Source organism: Tympanuchus pallidicinctus, unplaced genomic scaffold (genome assembly GCF_026119805.1).
Source record: "Tympanuchus pallidicinctus isolate F22 unplaced genomic scaffold, pur_lepc_1.0 scaffold3, whole genome shotgun sequence".
Lineage (NCBI taxonomy): Eukaryota > Metazoa > Chordata > Aves > Galliformes > Phasianidae > Tympanuchus > Tympanuchus pallidicinctus.
The window spans coordinates 10,755,001-10,771,825 of NW_026294747.1; the positions used below are offsets into that span (position 1 = coordinate 10,755,001).

General features: G+C 36.8%; 1 protein-coding gene across 12 annotated transcripts in view; it reads right to left on the minus strand.

Moving 5' to 3' along the window:
• SOX6 (SRY-box transcription factor 6) overlaps nt 1–16,825 on the minus strand; it is a 372,478-nt gene that overhangs the window by 246,883 nt on the left and 108,770 nt on the right. For 5 of the 12 annotated variants that reach the window (XM_052694746.1, XM_052694741.1, XM_052694740.1 and 2 more), the window contains exon 1: nt 15,849–16,402. The exons of 4 other annotated variants lie outside the window; for them this stretch is intronic. The gene's annotated coding sequence lies outside the window, so the exon portion shown is untranslated. Of the gene's footprint in view, nt 1–15,848; nt 16,404–16,825 lie in introns of those variants that run through there. 3 more of the 12 variants (XM_052694748.1, XM_052694747.1, XM_052694739.1) reach the window with 1 other exon arrangement.

Genomic DNA, 16,825 nt, shown 5'->3' on the forward strand with positions numbered 1-16,825 from the left:
TACGGAAGGTATGGGCACAGCAGGGTTGACAATCCCACCATATTTATTAGTGGTAAGCTCCAGGAAATGTTCCACATAGCCCTCATAGTTTTCTGGCTTCAGACTTAAATGCATACACACACACACACACTCACACCATCCCTTCTTAAGTTTCCTTTGAGGTTTCAGTACACCACTCTTTTACCCTTTGGAACTGCTTCTCCCCACAGCCTCAGCAGTCTGATAACTTGCACCATCCATAGTCACCAGCTACATGTCCTGGGAAAAGCATGTTTTGTTACCACCCGGATGACACACGGCCATACAATGCGATGTACAGTATCAACCAAGTGGTTTCCCCAAAGTTATCACTGATCTAAATGATAAAGACTTCATTACTTGTTGCCCAATCCCACAAAAAGCTCTGTTTCCCAGGTTCAATGAATTATCACCCTCTTTGAAGCCTGCAGCTACACTTAAGACTAACAAAAAAAAGATCTCAGATGCCCTGCTGCATAAAAAGACAACTGGCTGAAAAAAAAGGAACAAAATTCTAACCAGAAGCTTCTCAAGTAGCTGGAGAGAGGTACTAGATCTGTGAACTCTGCAAAAAAAAGAGAAGTTCCATGTGGAACTGGAATTATATATACTTGAACGTGTGTGTAGATACATATACTTGTACATGTACATTTTTGTGTGTTTACATTTATTTTACGTGAGATCCAGGTTTTAAGTACGCAAGGAGAATACGTGATGTATTCTTGTGTTTTTTCACCCTGTACTCTGTTGTCCAGATGTAAGCTGTGAAACACATCCAAGTTCCTTAGAAAGGGAAGTGTTGATCCAGATCAGACTGAGCTGTTGCAGTTATCACTCCATTGAAAATGAACAACAAATTCAAATAACAGACTGTGATTGATTCTGGATCTTTCTGTTTTTTGTGTCTTTATTTTTTTTTCTCTAGTTCCCACCCCCACAGTCTCACAGTCTCTCCCTCTTCCCTGCTTACCTTAAAGTTATGATGCTCTTTACTATAATAATGAATGGAATTCTCAGATTATTGTTTTAGAGGCTTAGCTGATTCTCAGTGTTTTTCTATGTGCTTACCACTTATACAAAGCAGCTTTTTCACGTGTCTTTCAGCCTGTACAGCAATAGGCTTGGAGTCAGTATTCTTTTTAATACTTCCAACATATAGTTACATTTACTGTGAAAGTTTTTTTTCTCTCTGATTGTACTTTTGCATCCCTTTGTGTGCAGTTGCACTACACACCCATCTATGAACTTGGGCCTGCTGCCAACAAACAGAACAGCTCCTCCTTAATTTTTTGTATTAAAACAAAATATATAACCTGAACATTGTTCAGTATACTAATCTCTAAATGCATGTTGTCTGTTGGAAACTGGCTTCCCCTCAGCATGTTATTCATTTCTAGGTAATCTCAGCTAAGAATCTTCTAGTGCTGTGACTATGGCCAGCTTTATGTTACATATTTTCCTCAGTGCAAATGTGTAGCTACTTAATGCCTATTCTTTACTTCTCTGTAAATGCTATATGGACAGAAATCATTGAGTCACCAGATCACACGTTTATTTTCATTATATATTATGCTCTTTGATGTCATGTTGACATCTAATTGATGTTGTTTTTGCTTTTTTTTTTTTTTTTGGTCTTTGTTTTGTTTCTTGGTTTCAATAAAAAGAGAATTTAAAAAAAGGCTGAAGAATGATGACTTAAGGCACTGACAGACATGAACATAGTATGCATCTCTTTTATGATGCGATGCTGAGTAATTGGGTATATATCTAGCTTTAGATAACATATAGGAAACCTCTGAATTTTTACTGTATAGTCAAGCATCTCTGTATGCCTAGCCTATACCTTCAAAAGAACTTTTTTCTCTAGCAAGTAGTAGTACAGAATATGTTTTCAATAAGGGCTTAACCCATGATTTAAGAGCCAACAAAGACAGGTTTTCCATATAGAAATGAGAAAGCAACAGTAGAACTAAAATACAACATACTGAAGATTAAGTATGTTCCATCAACATAACAGTGCCGTATTGTGTGGTAAAGGGCAGAAGGGGATGATAAAATAGTATGTATGTCAAAAGAAAAATAAATTCAATTTAGACAAAGTACACACTTATTAACAGAGAACATCACTTACAGTTATCCAAATGGGAAGAAGGCAAGGATGAAACTAGTAGAGAATTCATTTCACAATGTGAAGTTACATTCATCATTGTTCAGAGTCCCCATCACCACTACAAAATACAGCTGAGAAGTAAAAGTAATGATGAAATCCCTGGTGAAATAAAAATAATGCCTAAGTGCCCTGATTCTTCAACAGAATCAGGATTTCACTCGAAGTATTTTAGGGTGCAGCTCTACTACACAGAATCTGTGGACAGTTGAAAGGAAACAGTACCCACATTTCTGCCTGGGCTCCCGCAGACATCGCCAGTTCTAAGAGTCTTTACCCCGATGCTATGGACCCACTCTCTATCATCCTTGCTCTGAATGACCACTGACAGGATCAAGAAACGCCCTGGACACTACTGGTGACTTTATCAAGCATTTACTCTTAGTACCCAGTGAGTGGGAAGGAAGGAAAAAAAGAAGTCAGCCATGAGGAAACAAGCTCAGAGACCAGGTTATGCTCAGAGCTGTGAAAGAGAGGCGAACCTGTCTGACAGGGACTGGGTGGCTGCCTGGTGCCAATCTGAAAGCCTGCACTCAAGACCAAGTGAAAGGTTGCATAGAATGACTCCTGCATTGTAAGATACTATGAGCACCTCCTCTGTGTTTGCCAGAAATGTTACAAAAATGATCAGTTATTAATTTAGTATTCTGAACCTTCCACATTTTGGGCTAGGATACAAATAGTCTGCCAGTCCAGACTGCTTATGAAAACTGGTGATTCACCTTCCACAAAGAAATGCAACTGCAATCAAATATATAAATAACAAGAGAAAAATGATGAAAGATAAAAAGAAAATGACTACTACGATCTACATACAAGAAATGCTTAATAGCATAGATTAGTATAATACTGCTCAGGTACTTCTAAAGTAAACTGTACAAAATAAATATGGATTTATAAGACAGGTAAGAAAGGTGAATTTTAAACAACAGAGCTTTGTGAAGTTGTAAATTAAGAGAAAACAAAGTTTAAAACATAAATGCCTGCTTGACATTTATCCTAGAAATTTCTACCAGTCCTACTTTGTATTAATAATTACACACAAAATTGGCAAGAAGAACAGAAAGAAAATAAGGCTTATAATTCCATCAATAAGATGAGAGGATGGAGATGAAAAATTTTTGAGCTTCACTCTCCTGATATATGGTATCAGTAGAAACAAGACAGGGAACTAAAGCCTATAACTCACCAGAGGACATGAGATATAAATCAAAGACAGGTAGAACTGAAATATACATCTCAAACGCCCATCCTTAACAGTCCTTTTTAGCTACCTCCAAAATTGCAAACTATCCTAAAAATATTTTGATTCCATTGTAATTGCTTCTATGTGACATTTGCAGAAATGATTCTTTGCAACTCTGGTAAGTTTCTTTATCACTTTTGCTAGGTGAAGTAATCCTTCAATTTGCAAGCAAGTTCTCAGAAGCTCCACATTTGAGAACTGTTATTGCCAGACCTAACTGAGCTCTTGCCTTGCTCAGACTTAAATCTGAAAGCCAAGCATTATAAATGTTTATCTCATTCTAGATACTAAATAGCACACCCAGGCTCAGAAATAGATGCATTATATATGTACTGTACATTAAAACTACAAAAAGAAGGACGTTAGAAACTTTAGTAACTATAGCTTACTTAAACAGCTAGTATCTTGAGACTACCAATTTTTATCTCCAGACATCAACCATCTTCAGGATTTTATGCTTTTTGAAAATATATATTTCAATACCTTCTAACTGGTTTTCAAGCCTGGGTGCTGTGGAGAACAGATGCAAAAAATTTGAACAGAAACACTCCACTGTGATCCCAAAAGACTGCATAAATATCACCAGAATTACAATGAGTAAAGTGAACTGAGAAACTGAACTGGGCATTCCCACTTCCTAAATCTACAAGCAAAAGCATGACCTCACTTTTATCAATATGCCATATCAGTTGAATGAAAGAATGAGAAGATATGAAGAAGTCAAGAAAACATATCAGAGTGGAAGCGATAAAAGGAGAGGGGATCCTACTGTGTTACAGACAGTGATAATAAACGCGGATTAAGTGTTGTGGGTTGGTTTATTGTTTTTTTCATAAAATCACAGAGAAGTGTATAAATTACTGACATCATTGTGATCATTCTAGCAACCTTATAATACATTTGCTTCATTATGAACGCACTCCCTACAATTCAAAAAACTATGAAGTACATTAGGATTGTCACACAAATGTGCATCTAAATTACAAACAATACTCTCACTAAAGCAGAATATGTTTTTTATGAAGTTTGGAGGAAGTGATTTTCTGATTTTCACAGAATCACAGAAACCAAGGTTGGAAAAGACCTATAAGATCATCCAGTCCAACCATTCACCTGTTGCCAACAGTTCTCACTAAACCATGTCCCTCAACACAAAATCCAAACATTCCTTGAATATCTCCAGGGTCAGTGACTCCAGCACCTCCCTGGGCAGCCCATTCCAGTGCCTGACCACTCTTTCAGAAAAGTACTATTTCCTAATTTTAAGACTGTCATACTTTTAAGAAAATGCAGAAAAACTTAAACATTGCAGAAGGGAACTCATGCTCTAGGCTTCATCAAGCAATCACCAAGGCATCTGGAACGCTACAAAAAAACCTGCAAAATCTAGCAAATAAATCATGTAACACCCATTCAGTGTCCTACAAAGCACACAGTGGGGAGCTGACACATTATTAACTGACTGTAATTTTCACAAACTGTAACATACTAAGAGTCTTATGACATACATGTGTGAAATATATTTATATACATTATAAATATATATGTTTTTAATGTATGTTAATTGAGACACTTCAATCACTGAATCACATCTGTCTCAAGTTATTGGCATCAAATTCATTGATTAGTACAGTAAATAAATTTGGGGAACACTTCTAGCTCAACTGTTTAGCAAAATCACAAGACAGTATGCTACATGACAAGGGAATAAGATGAGCAATAGAGGAGATAAGCTTGGGAAGAGTGATCACAAAACAGGTCCCTCCCTTGAGTATGACCTTTTACATCAAATCATATGAGAAATAAACTCACTGAATCACTGTTCTTTCAGTGGAAAAAAATCCATGAGATACAACACAGGTTCAAAGGAATCTCCTGTGCCATCCAGAGGGAAAGAACTAAAGATAAAATCATAGAATCATCAAGGTTGGAAAAGACCTCTAAGATCTAGTCCAACTGTCCAGCTGCCATCAATGTGGCGTGCTAAACCATGTTTCTTAATACCACTTCTGTGCATTTCTTGAACACCTCCTGGGACGGTGGCTCAACCACCTCCCTGAGTAGCCCATTCTATTGTCTGACCACTCTTTCAGAGAAGATGCATTTCCTAATATTCAATCTAAACCTCCCCTTGCACAACTTGAGGCCATTCCCTTTTGTCCTGTCCCCTTACCCACGAGAAGAGGCTGATCCCCACCTTGCCACAACCTCCTTTCAAGTCACTGTAGAAGGCAATGGGGTCTCCCCTGCACCATCTCTTCTCTCCACACTAAACAATCCCAATTCCCTCAGCCACTCCTCAAAATACTGCTCCAGTTTCTTCACCAGCTTCATTGCCCTTCTCGACACACTCCAGAGCCTGGATGTAGGGTAGACTGGAGCCTTTCTTGTAGTGAGGAGCCCAATACTGAACACAATACTCACAATACTCAAGATGCAACCTCACCAAAGCTGAGTACAGGGGGACAATAACCTCTCTCTCCTGTTGGCAACACTGTTTCTGATACAAACCAGGATGCCATTGGCCTTCTTGGCAACCTCACACGCTGCTGGCTAATGTTTGCTGAGCATTGACCAACATTCCCAGGTCCTTTTCCTCTGTGCTGTTTTCCAGCCACTCTGCCCCATACCTGTAGCTATCCGTGGGGTTGTTGGGACCAAGGAGGAGGACCCAGAACTTGGTCTTGTTGAACTTCATCCCACTGGTCTCAGCCCATCAATACAGCCTGTCCTGATACCTCTAAAGGATTTTCCTCCTCCGAAGCAGATCGACACTTCCTCCCAACTTGGTGTCATCTGCAAACCTACTTAGGCTGCATCTCCTCACCCAGATCATCAATAAAGTCATTAAACAGAACAGGCCCCAATACCAGCTCCTGCGAAACACCACTCATGACCAACCACCAGCTGGTTTAACTCCATTCACCACTCTCTGGGCCCAGCCCTCCAGCCAGTTCTGTACCCAGCAGAGTACACCTTTCACCTTTCCAGGCCATAGGCTGCCAGTTTCCTGAAGATTATATGACCTCAGCTTTCAACCGGAGCATTTTTCCTTTTGCCCAGGTGAAGATTTATAAAACTTTACAGATACGAAGCTGACTCTTTCAAGAGCAGCAAGAAGTAATTCTGAAAATGACAGAACGCTGACTTCTGAAACTTACATTGTTCTGCCACACACAGAAATAATGTGAAGTCTCAAAGTTTCATAGCAGAAAATGGCACTCTACCAACTCTCATAACAGCTTGTCAACCTGTAGATAGTCTACCTGTACAGTACTTTATCTTACACTTTCACATTTACAGCCTTTTACAATACTCAGCAATTTCTATTTAAATAAAAGTAGATGGCATTTAAAAAAAATTACAAAACACAGGCTGGATGTGAAAGCTGAAAACATTTCCCTCTCTATTGTCCATTATTCATTATGTATCATTCTCTTTCTGCATGCAGGCCAAAAAAATAAATCCAATATAAACACAAAAGGCAAATAGCTTTTGAAGGCCAGGCAAATATTTGGAAAGCAAAAAAGAGATTCTGCTTTTATCTCTAGATCGTCCTACAATTTAATGGTTAGTGGAGAGGGGTTTCTTTCTTCTTTCTTTCTTGTTTTTGTTTTTGAGAGAATGCAGCAGGGGAAGGTCCACGCAATAGCTCACAGGGTGGTTATCACCCATAAACCATAACAATTGGATAACAAAGGTTGGATAATTGCACCATGCTTGTTATCAGAACAGAGAGAAAAAGTACCAGTGAAAAAGGGCTTTTTAGGTGACAAACTAGTGTATTAAAAAACTTGATCCAATAAAAATTTTAAACTCTGAAAATTATATGCTTGATCTTATAATCTGGTGTATGTAATTTATAAATGAAGTGCAGATGCCTGTATAGAGCTTAATGATTTTAATGAGATTTCTCTGAATTCAAATAACCCCACTCCACGGACTAGAGAGAAATACTTGGGCATTCAAATATGTCACTAGTATTAAACAGAATTACAATATAAGAAAAAAATAAAGATCTGCAAGCTAAAGCAGCAAAGCTGTTAAGCCATTATCAGTGAGCCTACAATCAACTAGCAGAAAATGACTCCCTACGTGAGTATGTGGAACTAATTTGAAAACACTGCTCAGTGGGAATAAAGCTCTTGAAACCAAAATGGAATACAAAAGCTTTCTTTTATCCCTTTCTAACTAGTCTAGGATTCTCAGGTCACCAGTAAACACAAGTGCACGTGTTCAATGGTTCAATAAAATGGGTTGATGCTCTCATGGCAATAGCAAATCTTTACCAATCGCACAAGAATTCCAGCAATTGTATAGGTAAGATACTATCTGGTCCTTTCATTCAGAGCAGGCTTGTGGCATATTTTTTGGAATATATATATAAAAGCTTTATCAAAGGCCTCACCTATCTTATGAAGAAAGCTTTTTTGGCTTCCCTGTTCCTTATGTTCACAAAACACAAATTGGGGGGGGGGGGAAGAAAAAAGAAAAAAGGGAAAAAAAGACAAATCTCAGTAACTCCATGAGAATCTTTGCTTTCTGAAATAATATAGTTTTAAAAAAATTAAAAATGGACAAATGCAGGAAAAAAAAAATATAATTTAGTTTGCTGTTATCTTAGAGTAGCAAGAAAAGAAGAAAAAAAAAGGGGGAAAAAACAGAATAAACTGATTAGAAGAAAAAAGAAAGAGTCACATCATAGGACTCCATAATAAAATAAAGTTTAAATCTTAGCCTCTGTATATTAGACAGTATTAAGTATGATGTGAGATAAAATGTTCAGCTCAATTAATTAGCTGGTGAGAGTGAAATTATTTATATCAAAACGACAGCATTTGGTAGTTTGCCTCCAAATCAGCTTTCATAATAAGGTTAAGTGTAATCAAGGGCCAATTTGATTTATACTCGGTTATGTTCACTCTTAGATCTCCTCCTATGTAGTTAAAATTTCCAGATTAAGAGATGTGTATGTTTGGATTCTTCATTCTGTGTTCCTATATTATATCCTGTGCTTGTTATCAAGTACAATATAGCATGCTATAACACTATTTAATACATGATTTTCAACCTATAAATGTTTTTCAAACAGTAACTTAAAATTATTGTGTAACAAAGGATTACATTTCTCCAAATTTTCAACTGTATTTCTCCATGGTTACAAACTGAGAGAGGTAATTTAAGAGCCATCTGCTGTAAGACTTTTAAAAAACGGAGGCACAAATATTTCAGCAGAAAAGCTCTCTTTCAGAGTATAAATAAAAAGAAACGACATTGGGATTGATCACCTGTCCATCGGCTTCAAGGGTGTAGAAAAAGGTTTTATATATGTTCAAGCTGTAAAGTATGTGTACTTCATTATCTTTTATTTGAGAGAAAAGTGATAAACACATCTTCTAACTGGAAAGGTTTGATCAGCAAAGTAGGATTAATACTGGAAAAAAAATGCAGGAAACATTTATAGACAAAAACTATAAAATCATAAAGAACTATTTTCAAGCAAACAAAAAAAGCACCTGAAAGCTATTTTGTTTCAGTTTGTTTACAGTTTTCACAACAACAACAACAAAATACAGGTTAGAAGATTATTGCAGAGGAAAAGTCAGCACAAATAGCAAGAAAAGGAATTATACTGCAGACTAACAAATAAATTAGGGGACACCTCACATGGTGAGATTTATCAAGTTAATGATCATGCTACTTCTACAGATAAGGAATGGAAATTGGTCTATGATAGCTTTTTTCTTTAAGTTACTGGGAGGGGGGGCAGGGGCTGGAAATCAAGCTGACAAAGATCCTTTATATGATCTCTGTAATCTCTAAAAGCAATTTAATAAATATTTTAGGTAATATGTAAGTACAACGTCCAATTCCCTCTCTGAATTGTGAGTCCCGAAGGTGCAAGGTGGATTGTCAGGATGGTTCTAAGACCATTGACATGTTGGAACTGTCTCGACCCTTTAAACTGCTACCAATGTTCTGGAAGACTCAGAACTAATCAATTCTCAACATTCTGGCTGATAGTGTACTGCTCCTCTAAAATCCAGAATGTCATCTCTGCAAGTGGAATGATGCACAAGACAGACATATGTATACACAGACGTATGAAGTTTTGTATCTAATATTAACATGAAAAGTATATAAGACATTATTATGTGTGTGTATATAAATGTATATTAGATGCACGTATATGTGTGTAAATATACATTTTTACATAGAGGACAGCACAGATTTGTATGTGGGCACTAATTATGTATGTAATTGTGTATGCTTATATATACATACATAAACATGTAGACTTAAAAGAAATATATAACCTAGGTACACCTAGACACTGATTGGACAGACACAGAGAATATGGAAGGAATTCACTAAGTTAATTGGTAGTAAGGAGTCCTATAATAACTAATATAGTCACTATTTGACTGCATTGTCTACATCATACTGCAAGAACAAAATCTTAACTAACAAATATTCTAAAGTATTGATCACTTCCTAATCTAGGTCTAACAATTGCTGTTCAAGTTAACAAAGCTGGATATTTTTAAAATAACCATAAATTTTATTTTTTCTCTTAATTGCTTACTGCATGATTCGTTCTCTCTAGACTTGGCTGGCATCAGCCATTTTGTACAGTTTTAATAATTTATGAAGATCTATTCAGATATATGGGCACATTTTTAAAAGTAAAAGAGTTGCTGCACTGCTGGAGATGCAGAATTAAAATCAGAACATCACCACTGATGAATTAAAATTCAACTAAGAATTAGTTGTGTTTCAATGGTACAGATGTAGTAAATCAATCTTCCTATATTTCAACACCCACTATGCTGTTGAAAGTGTGCAGGCAATTTTGTTTCCAAGACTTCTACAATCACCTACCAGCTAAGCATGTTGACTGTACCCTTAAAGGCTAATGGTCTGACAGCACATAAATACTTTCTTTTTTTTTTTCATGACGCCCATCAGCATTTCTAATTTATTCCCTGAAAACATCAATTTTAGGGAAATGAAAAAATGACATCTCACACACAATAGTGGTGTTACTATTGATACTAGCAGATGAAGTAGTCACTTCTCACAAATTTTACTTACATGCTACAGGCAGCTAGCATAAGACATGGCACAGTAACTCTGGATTGCATGTCACAGTTGGAGGATGCAGGAGGGAATAATCATAGCAAAGTTCATAAACTAACTTCAGAACAATATTGACTAACTTAAAGTAGAACCTGATCCTCCCTGAAACAAATTGCTATTCCTGATTGCTTTAGCTGACTTCGACAACAATTCCAAAACTTTGCTTCTTCTTTAATGTAGAAGATCTAGACAGGCATGCACTCAGCTCCCAGGTCTGAATCCTGACAAGCAGGGAGGGTTATTATTCTCTCACTTATAACATAGCAGCTCCCTTCCTACCAGGAACATAAAACAAAACAATATTTCTCTCCTGCAGGTTTTTATCTGACCTTTACATTAAGCAACACTGCTTACCAGACAGTTGCACGGGGCCTCTAATACCAATGACAGTGCTAAACAGACTAAGGGAGAAGGGGAGAGAATAAAAAATAACGTACTAAAAATATTTCTCTCAAAGAAAAATCACAGACAAGAATGATTCAGCATAAGCACTAGGAATTCCAATAAATTAGTTACTCCAATAAATGCTGAAAGCTTACCCCAGTTAAAAGAAGAACAAAGACATGTATGATTTAAGTCACGTTTTCCATGGGAAAATTGAGATGTATGCTTATGTGTACGTTGTGTCTTTTTTAATCCACGTTAATAGGAGAGTAGAACAAATATCTTTAAGTCTAAATTAAATAAATGTCACAATGAAAAGTCTGTTTGAAAGAAAATGAATGTAAATAGTTAGGATTTGCCTGCTGTAATTCACACTCAAGTTTAATAGATGATTCTCTCACCGTAAAATGGTAGGAGACTTGCACATGCACATAAACTACTACATGTCAGAGGAACTCATATACAGCCTACATGAGCCACCCCTATCCATTCGGCAGAGAGGCCAAAAGAAGATCATCTCCTTTCCTGATGTCCCTAAGCAGCAGCAGCATCTGTGCATTATAGCACAGGAGCACCCAACTTTGCCTTTCTCCCAGGACAACAGAGGTTGGTCAGTCCGTCCTGTTTAATTAGAGGTCCTGACAAACCTCTGTTTTGCAGGAATACTGCTGCTTACCTCCTACACTGAACACCTGCAAAGCCCAACCTTATCAGTCTGGTCAATAAAATAGAGCAGTCTGTGGGACAACAGTCAATCTATTGTCCTTTGGGTCTCACAAACTTGGGTGAATACAATTGGAGCTAATTTGTTGGGTTTTGCTGTTTTGTGTGTGTGTGTGTGTGTGTATTTTTGTTGTGGTGGTGGCTTTTCAGCTAAAATTAAGACATTTGCAATAATTAATAACTGCACAAATGCTGATTTGTGCTATCTTGGAAGAAATGCTAATGGATTCTCCATAACATCTATAAAATACAACCAAAGCCTGTGTAGCAAAACAATAAGGGGATTACGTTTTACTCTTCTGTGGATGTTAGGAACTATCCTCCATTTCTACCACAAAACCATATTCAGACCAAAAAAAATGACACATTCGCTTACTCCAGGACTTAGTAGCTGAAAATAAAATAACGTGTCTTCAAAAATTCACTGTTTCATGAGTCTTTTAAAACAGTATTAAAACACGTAGGATATAATAAAGAACGCACGTAACTTCTAATGAGGAGAAAAAGGAACAAAATGTTTTCCCCTAACTACATATTCAATTAATTCTTCATGCTATTCTCCCTTTGCAGCTGTTTAAAATACTGTTTTCCATCAGAGGGTAAAAATGCAAGTCCCAAAGCCAAAATGAAATTTTCAAAGATTTCTCTCTACATTATCAGTGATTGATCAAGAGATGATGGATACCTACAAACCTTGGCATTTTCTAAAAGCACTGAATACGTAGCAGCTTGTGCTGAGAGTAAAGCCCACAAAACATTAGGCTTAGTGGTATGCTTTATTTAGTTGTTTCAATTTCATAGGCTTAAATACTTTTCAGTTCTAACATTTTACATTTTACCTTCTTCTAAAAGTAGACTTGTGTTTCTACACATATCCTCCCTTGTCTCTCTTGTCCTGAATTTATCCTTTTTTTATGATGCAACCTAGTAATTTTGCATCCAGCCACACAAAGCTGCTGATGCTCTGCAAGGACTCTTCAAGAGCTGGAGCTGACTGTGAGTTCCTTTGGTAACGCAGTAGCCCAAAGCACAGCAAAGCACCAGCTGCACCATATTTATCTACTTGTTTATGAAAGAGTTTCCCCCTCATTGTGTGGATAACTGACCTTAGCCATAGCTAATAAGACATGAGCTTCCTTGAACTATGCAGCTTTACACTGAATCTTATAAAATACTTCAGTGTTATCCACATAGCCTCACTGAGCTCCTAATGAACTGAAGCATATTCTCTCTCCAGTACTGTCATCAAAGATGAGGTGTGGTCCAAGAAACAAAAAACTCTGGCCTAACCTTTGTTTTGGCCATCTGTTTCTGTAGACAATCGCCTTGCTAGCACCAGGCTTTTATAAAGTAGAGAATGAAGCAACATGTAGATATTCAAGGTCCATCCAAAGGACTGTGTCGCCTTACAGTCCCAACCACATCATAATGGGAAGGGTTTGCTTGCCTCAGGTAAGCTGCTTCAGCAGCTGCCCCTAAACTGCAGCTGTTTCCAGATGTACAGCTGGTCAGTCAGAAACCTCTAGAAATTACTCTGGAAATTCCTCACAAAGCCTCAAGCCTTTGAGCCGGCCAGGAGCAAGGCAGTCTGCATTGAAGAAAAGGCAGCAATTTCACTTACCATGCTCCATGAAACTAGTTCTACTAAATCAGATGATGTTCTTATCAACCTATTCCGGACACATCAAGCTAAGGCAAACTTTTTTTTAATTTTCTTCTGTTTTAAACAGACAACTGAAAAGCTACAACTGGCACAAAAGCAAGGAAAAGTAGAACCCTGAAGAAATGGCTGTGGGGGGGACTTTTTTACTTTATATGATACTGTTATGTTTGTAATGAATCACTGGAATGAGCACAAAAGAGTTTCTGGTCTTTCTTCTTCTTTTTATGTTTAAGAATATTACTTTTATCATATCCCTATAAATTATAAAGCTAAATAACAGATAATTTACAGAGGCTTAGAGCTGAGGTTTTCCAAGACTGTTTCTCTTTAGTTGCAGGTAGGTGGCATTTGATGATTTAGGATTCTGCTAGTAAACTAAAACAATGGATTTGAAAATAATTATTAAAGTCTGTCACTTGAACCAGTACAGTGCTAGAGCTCAGATGTCAGCTGCATGTGCATAGAAAATACAGTAAATCCTGAAATACTTCTACAAAACCCAGTTTGTCTAATTTCAGGATTAGTATGCACATAAGCAATACAACAACCTTTGATCATTCCAAATAATCACACAGCAAGTTCAATTTTGTTGGGCTTGCGCTGCTGTTGTTTTGCTGGGTTTTTTTTCCACAGACCTACACTGGTTGTTCCTGATGATGTTCCAAGCAGAGCATTCCAAAGATTCACTCGTGCAGTAAAACATTTGAGCTCAACTCAGTTGCCAGCTCTTTCCTAATTTTACGAGTAGCTTTCCCATTCTGAATCAAGCATTCTTCTCCAACACTAGTTAGCAGAGCTTCTCTAATTTAACTTTCATTTTTGCCTTAAACATCTGGGAAACTTCATTCCTCTAATCAGTTTCTTACTTTCCTCCACTAATTACAATCTTGTTTTTCCACGTATATCATTTCCTGTGTTGATAATTCTGCATCATTGGTTTTCTTGCTCTTTATATATTCCCTAGGTTTTAGTGTTCAAAGTCAGACAAAGCAGCTTATTTGTGATGTCCTTCTTCTAAAAATACAAGGATAAAATGTGCCACAAGTTATTTGCTACCCAATATCAGAATGTTTAGCAGAGCTTCCAAAACAACTCTATCTGTTGCCCTGCCAACTTCCTCCTCAGAAATTCTGGGATTTCTCTTTACTCAAATTCGATGAGCCACACTTCAGAGAAGCTGGACACCAGCTGCCTCTGCTAAGTAGGCCAAAGTCACAGGTAAAACAGCGAGGCCTGTCAACCAATGTCACTTCCCTTTTCACTTTCCTCACTGCCTGTTCCTCCCTTCTTTCCCTTTCGCCTTTGCCCTAGGCCGTATCAAAAAAATTTCTTCTTTTCTATGTGGCTCATGAAAGGTTTCCATGTCGAACTAAATTGCTACAGGAGCTCAGCCTCCAGACTTTGGTCGCTTTGCTTTTAATCTGTTGTTTTTCTTTTTAAATTCTTATAACACCACAATCTCAGTCAGGCAGCTTTCAGGCTATTACATAGAAATAAGTTAAAACCTGAGAATTACGAACTCTCTTTCACCACAGCAGATATTCTAGCAACACTACACGCATATTTAATACCATTCTACAAGCAAATCAGAATTTTTTTAAATGCTACTAATTCAAGTGACAGCATCCAACTTAGGAAAAAAAATCACACAACACTGTAAACACTTTCCAAGTTCTACGGTATTTAGCTGCTACTATTTACAACATTTTACATATATAGTAAACAAAATGTTGAAGGCTGTTGCAAATATAAGTGCTCACACTACCTATTGACTAATATAATCAATATAAATATAGAAGGCAAATTTCAAAGTTTTCCCACGACAGAGTTAAGAGACTTCAGTGAAATCAGTAAAATTAGAAGATTATGTCCAATTGATCTAATGTTTTGATTTGCAATTCTCTATATAAACATGGTGGCACGTTTACCAAACATCCATTTTCTTCTAACTCAAGATCATAGATTTTGAAGCCCCACGAAAAAAAAAAAAAAAAAAAAAAAAGAAAAAAGAAATATATAAAAAATATTTTGAAATATAAAAAATATAATGAAAACAAACATGTTTGCAGCATTTCCAAACAAATTTGAATATGTCATTCATACTATGTGAAAACTGAAGTCTAATAACCCTGAAAAAGCTCTGCAACATAAAAGCTTCCATAAACTTCCACAATATGTTCAAGAACAAAGAAAGAAAGAATTACAAAGTACATTTGTTTGCTGTTGCAAAGAACTCTTCAGGTTTTGTGATCAGTTCTCACACTTAGCCACAAGACAATAAAAAACTGTTAAGATATTTCACAGTTAAATATGCTCCATAGTTCATAGTACTTCTTAGCAACATTAAAGCACAATTTGATTTCATTCATTTGAGGAAATTGAGGATCAACACATGCTGTTTCATCTGCTGACAGCTTAAGTAAATCAACTAAGATTCTTTAAAATCTAAATTCTTCAGTGAAAAGCAAATAAAAGATTTTATTTCTTTGAGAAGATGTCTGGCTTACCTGGCTTTGCCATTCCACACCGACAGTCCGAACAATATTATCAGCTCTTCAGGTACTAATTCTTGCTAACTGGAAGGATATTTTCTCTCTTGCTGGATTAATAATCAACTTTCCTGATAGTTCATTTGTAATTCTCTTCTGGTTAACCCTTTGTATAGCTCCCATTTTGCATTCAGCAGCCTACACTGTGCAGTTCATTTTAATATGAAAGTAACAAAATATTTGAAAGTAAGCACACATAATAAATACAGTTCTAAAGAGGAAGCTTAAGACTAGATTATTTCAAAAAGCTAAAAACTTATAAATATTTAAACTAAGATTTTCTTTTCCTTAGAGGCCCTACTTACTAAACCTAGGAGCTAAGTAAACCAAAGCATCCACAAGCTGAAAGCTGGTAAGTCCACTGGCTCAAAAGACAGCATGCTCCCAAATAGCTACTCGCCTCTTCAGCGTACGTGTAAATATGACACATCTGCTGAACTCTGAAAATAACATTTTTTATTATTGAATACTGTGCTGAAAAATTACCACACTTATCAGTTCGTGCAAGGCCGTCCATCTGTGTTGTCAGAAAGCAAGAGCAAGAGTGGCTGGGAGTAGAACTGAGATAAGAGAGGCCCAGAATAGCTAAAAAGGGGAGTTCAAACAAGGTCAGCACCGTTTAAGATGGGATACCTAATAATTACATATAGTTTATTTTTCCAAAATAATAGGAGTGAATTATACACACATTTTATCAGTTTCATAAGAATTCAGTGCATTTTGGCAGCTCTGCTGTAGAAGTAAAGAGATTATAAAAAGAAAGCCAGGAAATGGTATTAGAGATCTAGTAGAAAAAGGTGAAGCAATCTGGAAATCTAGACCTGAAGAAACTGGTCTTTATTTTGGAGACAAAAGATGGACCTTGGGATGTGCTTTGTGTGTGGACAGAGGGAAGACAAAAACTTGTTTTGTGGTTGTCTAAGACATCATTCTGT